Source organism: Pseudophryne corroboree, chromosome 4 (assembly GCF_028390025.1).
Source record: "Pseudophryne corroboree isolate aPseCor3 chromosome 4, aPseCor3.hap2, whole genome shotgun sequence".
NCBI classification, from domain to species: Eukaryota; Metazoa; Chordata; class Amphibia; order Anura; family Myobatrachidae; genus Pseudophryne; species Pseudophryne corroboree.
The window spans coordinates 690745266-690757271 of NC_086447.1; the positions used below are offsets into that span (position 1 = coordinate 690745266).

The window sequence follows — 12006 nt, forward strand, 5'->3', positions numbered from 1 at the left end:
CAGCCTCACTACCAGACCTCAATAGAGGAATAAACTGAAGAGGGGGGAAGTCCGAAGACAACAGTGGGCGCTGATTAAAAATGTATTTAACTTAGAAATTGAGTAAATACTATTATATCAATTCTTTATATATAAAAAATAATTTCTTTATATAATATATATATATATATCACCCTTCTAGCTGCCCACAAAGGTGGACCTGGGTGTCCACCGTGCAGAACAGAAACAAAAAGAGGGTAATGTGGGCACTCAAAGGGGATCGTGAATCAACAGCTGCTGGTTTTGTAAGTAAAAAACTTTGTTTAATGGTAAAATAAATTTTTCTCACAAATAGACATTAAGTGGCTATAATGCCATTAGCAATATGTATGCACATTTAAATAAAAAAATACATATAATTACAAGACAGATTAATACAATGATTAAAAATAATAATGAATGTGTCCAGGGCCTCAGGACTTGTAAATATTTGGGTACCCACCCTATTATGAGTTAGTTCTCTTGCATGCAAAAGCTTGTTGTTAGTTGCAATTAGGGTTAGTGCATAATATATTCAAATTGCACTTTGCGGAAAAGGAGGCTATGTACTTTTGAATAAAGCCTATTAATACTTCACCAAGAAAGGCTGGTGGATGTAATGTTCGATGGTATGGCTGAATGTTAGACGTGCCAATCCCGCAGCTGTCTCCTATAGATAGAACTTATTTGGTTCACTCACTGTTTGAATGGCTATCCGCACTGCGGCGGTTCTCCTGAGCAATACTTGCTGTGGTGTGCTGTCTTGTAGCACTGAGCCTGGACAGGAGCGGAGACGGGGATTCGTGCATGCAGGTCCTGGAGGGCAGGGGACGCTGTGATGCCGCGATCCGCGGCTTCCGGTTGCGGTCCACCTGCGTTCCACAGTCGTAACAGGTCACCTGACGCGTTTCTCCGCCTCCAAAGTGGGCGGTTTCATCAGAGGTATGCCTGATGGTGATTGCAGTCTCTATTTGTACCTGCTTCTAACTCCTCATTGGTTACCAAAGTAAACGGATTCAAGTTAACCCTTTCCACATATTTTTATTCTAAACAAAACCAGCAATGTAGCGACATGCATTGATCCTATTGCTACTATATATTTTTATTATTTAATTAATCCATTGAAAAACAGTTTAAAACACGTACATACAAATTTAGTGAACGCCTGTTAGACCACAATGAGATGTTGATTAAAAATACATATTTCCATACCTATAAGATATTAATTAATAATGCATAATTCTGTACCTATTCTAGATATATGATTTAATTGAATATAACATAATCCATTACAAATCAGAGCAAATATAGACATAAATGACAGAGGGCTTAAAAATAAGTATAAATAAAGCACAAATTTATCTAGGCTGAAACTGCCTCTAATACTAATTTGGTTAAGCTTTATGCAACCTATTAGATATAATTAGGACCTCTGTGATCTTCAATCATTTCAATAAGATAGAGAGAAGGAGATATTTAGCTGTGAAGCTCAATCACATAAGATAATTTGCCTATACATAGGGAGGAACCTTGTAGTGCCAATTAATTATGGACCAACTGTTTTCGGTCGGTCAAACAAACAAAGTCAAAAATAGAGAGGCATATTTAGCTAGAGAACTCTGTACATAAGGTGACCTGCCGATATATGGGGGTCAACACTCTAGGATGATTAATCCTGAGTTGATAAATATAATCATCGACTATTTTCTTAATGGTAGAGTTAAATTTGTTGGGATTATAATATGAATATATACATGGAGAGAGAGGAGATATAATAGAACACATGAAACAAACCAGTGATGGTTAACATGGCTATAAATGGGAGCAACATGGTATTATATGATAACTACATATTGTTCAATTCAATATTTTCATTGAGGCCTAATGGTTCTAGAGTCCTCAGACGGAAGATCCAGAAGGCCTCTCTTCTGCACAACAGTGTAAACCGATCTCCACCTCTGTCGGTAATCCTAACTTGTTCTAAAGCTGTTATCCGGATGTTGGCCATGGCACCATGTTCGCACATACTTGTGTGTCTATAAAGACTGTGAAACGGACACTTCTTAAGTATGTTTCTTCTATGTTCCAGGAATCGCACTTTAAGCTTCCTTATTGTGCGTCCCACATACTGGGTGCCACAGCCACATTCAACCAAGTACACGACGTAGGTGGAGTTACAGTTCAAAAACTGTGTTATGGCGAATTCTTCGCCTGTGGTTCTGGATCTAAAGGACTTATTTTTATGTGTTATACTCTTACATGTTAAACATCTAGATGAGGCACACTTGAAGAACCCATTTGGTTTTGTTCTTAGCCAATTCGAAGAAATGGCCCCCGTGGTGTTAACATTCATACTCTGCTCACCAGCAGCTCTACTACTATTAAACATCTTTTGACCTGTGTTTGTATTCCTATTAGGTCTAAACATACTGGGTGCTAGTTTAGATTGAAGTGTATCTGATTTTTTGTATACTACTTTGATTTGATTTCCTATCTCTGATTCCAATAAAGGATCTATTTTCAATAATTGAGTATTTTTATGAATAATTTTTCTTATTTGTGTCGCATGTGTATTATATTGTGTGACAAACACACAGTTATCATTATAGGTACCCAAACTCCCGGTATTAGCTTCTTTTATATGTTTTGGGACTTTTTTCCCCTCCAGTAAAGTGGTTCTGTCTCTACGATCCACTTCATGGAGGGCGTCTCGCAAAATATGATCAGGGTAGCCTTGTTCCTGAAAGGCTACAAACAATTTGTGTGCTTGTTCTTTATAGCTTATTTCTCTAGAGCAGTTCCTTTTAAGCCTCAGGAACTGACTCTTGGGTATATTATTACGCCACGCTTTAAGATGGCTGCTACTGTACATAAGGAAGCCATTGGTATCTACAGTTTTAAAATAAGTCTCCGTGTGTATGCAGTCATCAATAGACAGGAGCGCAATATCCAAGAAATTAATGGAGTGAGGGTGAGAAATGTGAGTGAATTTTAATCCATAGTTGTTATTATTGAGGTGCGTGATAAATGTGCGAATGGTGGTGTCATCCCCATCCCAAATGAAAAATAAATCATCTATGTAGCTTGCCATAGAGGACCAGGTGCGCCCCGAGGTCCGCCCCACAGATGAGCTCCTGTTCGAGCGCACCCACATAGAGGTTGGCGTAACTCGGGGCGAACCTGGTCCCCATGGCCGTACCCCGTGTTTGTATGTAGAATTGTTGTGCAAATGTGAAATAGTTATGCTCCAGTATAAACTTGATGGATGCCACCAAAAAGGTTCTGAGATGTTCAGAGACTGTTGTATCTCTGTCAAGTATATTGGAGATTGTTTCAATACCTTTATCATGTGGGATGTTTGAGTATAAAGACTCCACATCACATGTAAGGAATTGGTAGGTATTCTTCCATCTAATATTTTTAAGCATATTCAGGAATTGAGTTGTGTCCTGGAGGGCATCACAGCGTCCCCTGCCCTCCAGGACCTGCATGCACGAATCCCCGTCTCCGCTCCTGTCCAGGCTCAGTGCTACAAGACAGCACACCACAGCAAGTATTGCTCAGGAGAACCGCCGCAGTGCGGATAGCCATTCAAACAGTGAGTGAACCAAATAAGTTCTATCTATAGGAGACAGCTGCGGGATTGGCACGTCTAACATTCAGCCATACCATCGAACATTACATCCACCAGCCTTTCTTGGTGAAGTATTAACAGGCTTTATTCAAAAGTACATAGCCTCCTTTTCCGCAAAGTGCAATTTGAATATATTATGCACTAACCCTAATTGCAACTAACAACAAGCTTTTGCATGCAAGAGAACTAACTCATAATAGGGTGGGTACCCAAATATTTACAAGTCCTGAGGCCCTGGACACAGTCATTATTATTTTTAATCATTGTATTAATCTGTCTTGTAATTATATGTATTTTTTTATTTAAATGTGCATACATATTGCTAATGGCATTATAGCCACTTAATGTCTATTTGTGAGAAAAATTTATTTTACCATTAAACAAAGTTTTTTACTTACAAAACCAGCAGCTGTTGATTCACGATCCCCTTTGAGCGCCCACATTACCCTCTTTTTTTTTTTCTTCTAATTCTTAAATATTACAGATAGATGGAGGATCAACTAAACGGTGGTTTCAGAACCATAATATACAAAAATATGCTCAGGAGCAAATGCCGCAGGTCTGCTCTGGAACTTTGGTACAGTTGTATTAAGCTTGGAGAAGTGATAAGACAATCAGCTCCTAACTGTAATTTTCTCCAGCAGGGTTCACAAGTTATCCACAGGATAACATTGGGATAAGATGACGCGACAGTGAATTTGCACCAATCGGTCAAAACTTTCGGCTTCCCAGCATGCAACAGGACCATCCATATATCCCCGCCTCCTGGCTCAGACAAATCAGTTTTTTGTTTGGTGCGGCAGGAGCCAGAGCATGGTGAAAGGACTGCTGTTTTTTTAGCAGCCATAAGCATTTTTATTTAATTTTTATAGTCTTATATTTTTTTGAGCGATCTTTCTAAAAAGCGTCTTATACGTTACCTTAGACTAAATCGCTCCAATAACTCCCCGCCGGGTCACGACAATGCTCACCCAGGAGTACAGTGCGGTTTCGGTGAGCATCTGTGTCGGATGTACTAGCAAGTCCAGCAGACGTTACCAGGCTGTGGCCGGAGCACGGGGAGAAGGTAAGGCAATGGTTCTGCTTAGAGGGAGTACACAGACACAGCCGCACTGTTTTGGAAGGAGACTACCAAAAAGTCGCTGACGCGGCTGCCACCTAGGGTGCACCAGCGCTAGGCCTTAGGGATCATAGGCTCCAGGGGTAGTATGAGGCTGCGATCCCGAGTTGATGTCAGCAGTAGAGTTTCCCGCCATGAAATGATTTCCTGCTTCAGTCTGAGATGCTGTGTATCTAAGGGAACCCAGTCGCAGTATATGCGGCTGTGTGACTGGTGCGGCAGTGTTCATTTGGGAGTCTGTGTTCACTGTAGGTTCACGGGGTGAGTGTGTACACTATTAGCATCTGGATCCACTCAGCGTTCACTAACCTATTGATCGATCCTGGAAGCGGGGTGAGTCTCCCTGTATCCCACTCTACTGAGTCGGATAGTACAACACTAAGGGGCTAATTCAGACCTGATCGCTGCTGTGCGTTTTTGCGCAGCAGCCGATCAGGTCTGAACTGCGCGTGCGCCAGCGCCACAGTGCACCGGCGTATGCCAGACAACTGATGGCCGTCTCAGCCCTGCGATCGCCTCTGCCTGATTGACAGGCAGAGGTGGGCGGGCCGGCGGCGTTTGTCTGACGTTTTAGGGGCGCAGTCCAGGCAATGCAGGTGTGCCCGGACCGTGGGGGGGCAGGCCGTGGCAGCTGCGTGATGTCACACGCAGCCACTGCGACCCGAACAGCGACGAGTACCTCCCTGCCCACGCACAGGAGCTGCGCAGGTAGGGAGCTACTCTTCAAGTACAAAAGCATCGCACATACTTGTGCGACGGGGCAGGGCCTGACATGCGAGGCGAACCAGCCCTGTGCAGGGCCAGACATGCGGGGCGGATTATTCCCCCCACATGTCAGGGAAGCTGATCGTAGATGTGCTAAATTTAGCACATCTACGATCAGGTCTGAATTAGGCCCTAAGTCTCTATCTACCTTTGAGTACGAATAGTTGGATAAGTGCCTGATGCATATGAGTCTGATAACTATTGCTGTTGTTTTCTTTTGCTGTGCGACTGAATATGGTTAAATCCTTTATAAGGTAATGCAGTAATATGTTTCTCCTACATACTTGAAATTTATTTGTAGTTGATTATGTGCTCATATTGCCTATTATACTAATGTATAACCTGTGACTGATTGCTAGTGTGATTGCTGACTTTACTATAATTCTGTCAGTTCTTATGTGTATTCCTATCCTCAATGCTGGTGCAAAGCAGGGTAGGGTCGGATTGTGTGTCACTTTAACAAATTTTAAAGTGCTTACAGTAGTAACACTGTACAGGTGTGTGATTATCATGTTTAAGAGCGGCAAAGGTGAGGAAAATACATTTTCCACAGCAGCACCAACACTCATTTCATGTTTGTCTTGCGAAGCTGGGTTTTTCTATCAGGATCTGGTTCAAAAAGGATTATGTGCAAAATGTTTAGCTGTCACCGAAACCTCTTAAATAACCGAAGCAAGCACAGGTTCTAGTTGAACCTTCATGGGCTACTTTGCACAGACATTATCCAATATAGCTGAGCAGATAATGTCAGCTCCTATTCCAGGGATAGGTTACCCTTGTAACACTTACATGCAACATTCATTCTGAGGTTTATCCAACTCGGGAATTGGCAGCCTCTTAACAAAAGCAGGCTGAAAGGCTGTGGTAAGTAAATCACATAGCAAAACCGCTATTTTTGATCTTTAAGGATTCAGTAATATCAGGTATGGTTCCCAAAGACTGGCGTATAGCGGAAGTAGTGCCTATATTCAAAAAGGGAAGTAAAGCTGAACCAGGTAATTATAGACCAGTTAGTCTTACATCTATAGTGGGGAAAGTATTGGAAGGTATTCTAAGAGATAGTATTCAGAAGTTCCTTGAAGTCAATAAGGTCATTAAAAGGAATCAACATGGGTTTATGAAGGACTGATCCTGTCAAACCAACTAACTTGGCTTTTATGAAACAGTAAGCGCAAACCTAGATCAGGGTAAAGATGTGGATGTAATCTTTTTAGATTTTGCCAAAGCATTCGACACTGTACCACACATGAGACTTATCTACAAGCTACAAGAATCAGGGCTAGGAAGCACAATATGCACTTGGGTCAAAAACTGGTTAGATAATAGGGAGCAGCGCGTTGTGGCTAATGGATCTTTTTCAACTTGGACTGAAGTGCTAAGTGATGTGCCGCAAGGCTCAGTATTAGGACCGCTATTGTTCAATATTTTCATTAACGACCTAACAGAAGGTCTAGAGCAGTGTTTTTCAACCACTGTGCCGTGGCACACTAGTGTGCCCTGAGCAGTCTCCAGGTGTGCCGCCATAGAAGCAGAGCCAGGCCCGTCAGTATTTTGCCACTACGGAGGTTCTGGAACGATCAATACTGGTGGGTTTAGTGGTTGCAGAGCCAGTTCTAATTTTGGGCCCGGGCAGTGTTGGGCTCTTCTGGCTTTCTCAGATGTGGCTCAGGGGTTACCTATGGAGAAGCTGCGACATGACATCCTAGGACAGGCAACTGCACCACACATCATTATATTTGAGTGTGCCTTGGCAGTATTTAAATCTTGTTCAGTGTGCTGCGAGTTGTAAAAGGTTGAAAATCTCTGGTCTAGAGAGCATGGTGTCAATTTTTGCAGATGATACCAAATTTTGTAAAGTTATAAATGCGGAGGGGGATGCTGAGTCACTTCAGAACAACTTAGTTAAATTAGAAGCTTGGGCAGCAAAATGGAGAATGCGCTTCAATACAGACAAGTGTAAGGTAATGCACTGTGGTAACAAGAACAAAAATAACACCTACCTACTACATGGGGTAAAATTAGGGGATTCTGTACTGGAAAAGGACTTAGGTGTCCTCATAAATAGCAAACTAAGCAGTAGTACCCAAAGTAGGACTGCAGCAAAGAAGGCTAATAAGATATTAGCATAAAACGGGGAATTGATGCTAGGGACGAGAGTATTATACTCCCGTTATATAAATCACTTGTGAGGCCACACCTTGAATACTGTGTACAATTCTGGGCACCTTACTACAAAAAGGATATCCTGGAGCTAGAAAAGGTTCAAAGGCGGGCGACCAAACTAATTAAGGGTATGGAGACGCTGGAATACGAGGAAAGGCTTGCAAGACTAGGCATGTTTACACTGGAAAAGAGGAGATTAAGAGGGGACATGATCAACATTTACAAATATATAAGGGGACAATATACAGATCTTGCGCAGGACCTGTTTTTGGTTAGATCAACACAGAGAACTCGTGGACACTCGCTCAGGTTAGAGGAGAGGAGATTCCGCACAATACGGCGTAAAGGCTTTTTTACGGTAAGGACGAAACGTGTTTGGAATTCCCTGCCTGAGGGAGTTGCAATGGCCGACTCAGTCAACACCTTTAAGAATGGGTTAGATAAATTCCTAATGGATAAGGATATCCAGGGTTTCGGGGCATAGTAACGCACTATGGTTATTATAAAAAAGAGGGGTAAAATGTAACGGCAGTCATCAACTTCAGTCAAAATTTAATACAAAATAATCGTGCATTGGAGACCACAAATAGGTTGAACTCGATGGACAATTGTCTTTTTTCAACCTTCGATACTATGTTACATAGACATGGTACAACATCTTCACAGTCTACACAGGTTTTAGATGAGGACTCGTCGGAGGATGAGGACTCATTGCACTTTGGAGGAAGGTCTCAGCTCAGTGGACATACCTGAGCTAATTAGTGCCATGTAAGTCATTCTATCATTAGAAGAGGCAGCAGAGCCTGTGTTAAAAACTAAGGCAACTGTGTTTAAACGCCCCAAAACAGCTGATGGAAATTATGCAAGAGGTTTGGGTTACGTCCAGTAAAAAGTTAGAATTCCAAAAAATGAAATTCCAGTTATCCTCGTCCATCTGGGTACTGTTTAAAAAAGGAGGTGGCTTCCAAAAGTAGATTTGCATGTCATAGATTGGTGCGAAAATCTACGTTACTTCTGCTTTCAGCATAAATAAATGATGTTACGGATAGGAGAGTTGATGGTTTTCTAAAAATCATTTTTTCCTTGTCTTGGGCAATCATTAGACCAGCCATGGCTTCAGCCTGGATGTTGTAAGCAGTGGCATCCTGTGCTGATACATTGAATGGCATCTAGAGAGCAAAAATCCTATATTGCACAAATCAAACAGGCAGCGATAAGTGGCCCTGGATATGGGTACAGTTGCCACTCAGGCATCAGCTTCAGCAATAGCAGCTCACAGAGCGGGTTGGCTATGTACATGGAAAGCTGACTTAGAATCCAGGAAGGTTCTGGAGTCTTATCCTTGTTTACTGGAGATATTATTTTTGGTAAAGAATGAAACAGTATTTTGGAGTCAAAAGCAGACTCCAAGAAAGTGCAGTTTTCCTTTCACACATAAATTCAAGCCTAGTTTCCAGCTTTTCAATTCTTTCAAAATCAAGGAAAAGGTAATGGCAAACAGTCCCAATCCAACAAGTCTGGTAAGACTAAAAGTTATTGGGCTACCAGATTACTGGTTTCAAATCAGAAGATAAGCCATCAGCCTGATGGTGCGGGCCTCCACCTGGGGGAACCCAGGGTGGGAGGCTGACTTCTTCAGTTGCACAGATCTGGCAGCAGTCTACTACAGATGCCTGGGTGTAAGAAGTGGTATCTCACGGTTATGATCTACAGCCACACCACACTGGACATGCCCAATCTTATCTGATCTTGGAAGCTAAGCAGTGTTGGTCCTGGTTAGTATTTGGATGGTAAATCACCTGGAAATACCAGGTGTTGTAGGTGTTTTCAAGAAACACCCATATTAAAAGTCTGTACCAGCCCGTCTTCAATGGAAACGAAGACTAGGGGTTTGCAAGAGGCAGTTCAGGAGTTGCTTCAGTCAGGAGTGATAATTTAAGTTCCTCCTGCACAACAAGGACACGGTTTCTATTCCAACATGTTTTTAGTGCAGAAGCTAAATGGGTCATTCCGGCCCATACTCAATCTCAAAGCGCTGAACAAGTACATTTGCGTGCCCCAGGTTTAATATGGAGACTTTACATTCCATTATTTTGGCCATGGAGCAGGAGAATTTATGGTATCCCTGGAAAATATAAAAAATCCACTTAAGGATTCAGGAGTTGCTACACAGTGAAACGGTATCCATTTATGCAGTAATGCATGTGATGGGTTCGATGGTGTAGACATTTGACATGATGGAGTATACTCAGTTCCACTCGATACATCTGAAACGTCTGATCCTTTTCAAGTGGAAAGGTTTTCATCAGACAATAAAAGCGCAGATTATTGACTTCCTCTGGAATTTAGGAGGTCAATATCTTGGTGGTTACAGACATCCTACCTATCTGAACAAAGGGAGGCTCCTTTGGATATCAGATTGGGAAACTCTGACAATGGATGTCAGCCTGCAGGCCTGGGGAGAAGTGTCAGGAAGGAGTTGTTTCCAGGGGTAGTGGACCAAGGAAGAAAGTTGCCTCGCAATCAATATATTGGAACTTCGGGCCATATATATGGCATTTATTCAGGCAAAGAATATCCTTCTGATGAAACCAGTTTGAATTCGCTCGGACATTGCAATGGCAGTAGCGTACCTCAAATATCAGGGAGGAACGCGCAGCCAAAACACAATGAAGAAGGTATGCCACACTTTAAGGTGGGCAGAACTTCATTATCCAGCCTTGTCCGCAGTATTCATTCCAGGAGTCCTAAACAGGGAAGCGGATTTTCTCAGTCGACACGCCATTCATGCAAATGAATGGGCTTTACACCCCAAAGGTCTTACAAACTCTGGTAGATAATGGGAGCTACCAGAAATAGATCTCATGGCGTCCCGTCAGAACAACAAAGTTTCCGCATACGGGTCAAGAACAAAGGATCCCAGACCGACCTTTGTGGATGACTTGTCAACCTACGTCTGGCTCATGTCATTCTACCAATGGCCTTGTGATCCAGGGTGATGCGAAAAGGTAAGACAAGGTAAGGGTGCCATGATACTAATAGCTCCGACTTGGTCCAGAAGACATTGCAGATCTGCAGAGGATTTCGATGGATGCTCCATTCCTACTCCTTCAATGTCCAGATCTACTGTACCAGAGTCCTGGTTATCACAAACACCTGGATTGACTGTCTTTGACGGCGTGGCTCTTGAGACTTCCATCCTGAAGGCAAGAGGATTCTTACAACAGGTAATTCAAATTATGCTCAGAGCAAGGAAACTTTCCTCAGCTCACATTTATCACCAAATATGGCAAGCCTATGGGGGTTATTCCGAGTTGATCGCTAGCTGCCCTCTGTACAGTCCACATAAACTCACATTTTGTCTTCCAACATTGCTGGGTGATCATATCATATACAACCCATTAAGAACCTAGCAACCTGGGGAACCATTATGTAACAGGTAGCATCTATCCTTGTATATCAATGCCTATTTCCCTATAGATTGTAAGCTTGCGAGCAGGGCCGTCCTACCTCTGTCTGTCTGTCTGTCTTTGCCCAGTTTTGTTCTATAATTGTTGTTCTAATAATTGTAAAGCGCAACGGAATATGCTGCGCTATATAAGAAACTGCTAATAAATAATAATAAATAATAAATAGCTGCCGTTGTTCGCAGCGCAGCGATCAGGCTAAAAATCGGCATTTCTATGCATGCATATGCACCACAGTGCACACGCGCGACATAAGGTTACAAAGTCCTTTGTGGTTTTGCACAGGTTCTAGCGAAGTTTTCAGTTGCACTGATGGCCGCAAGAAGATTGGCAGGAAGGGAGCGTTTCTGGGTGTCAACTGACCGTTTTCAGGGAGTGTTTGCAAAAACGCAGGTGTGTCTGAAAAAAATCCAGGCGTGGCTGGGCGGGTGTATGACGTCAAATCCGGACACGAATAGGCTGAAGTGATCGCAAGCGCTGAGTAGGTTCAGAGCTACTCTGAAACTGGTTCTATAGTTTTGCTGGGGTGCGCTCCCTGGGTCACTACGGGTATTAATTCTTTATGTAGAAAGGCAAAGTTCTCCTCACTGGACATTTTATCAGCAGTACTTCCTTGTTCCGGTATGACACGGTATCCTCAAAGAAAGAATTGGTATATAGTGAAGTCCCGTAGGGTTCAAATGGATTAAAAGCAATTTCAATCACATATACAGTGTACCGTAAAAGAAATTTTTATCCGCCTGAGTGCGGCGGACCTACGTACCGGACTCAGTGGGGTGTCAGCAATGCCCACCCAATTGCGCTTGTAGTATCCCTTCCTTTAATCCTGTCGATTCCAA

General features: G+C 42.6%; 1 pseudogene; it reads left to right on the forward strand.

Annotated features, from left to right (window-relative positions):
• Positions 1-9405: 9405 nt before the first annotated feature.
• Positions 9406-9524, forward strand: LOC134913366 (5S ribosomal RNA; annotated as a pseudogene).
• Positions 9525-12006: the final 2482 nt, after the last annotated feature.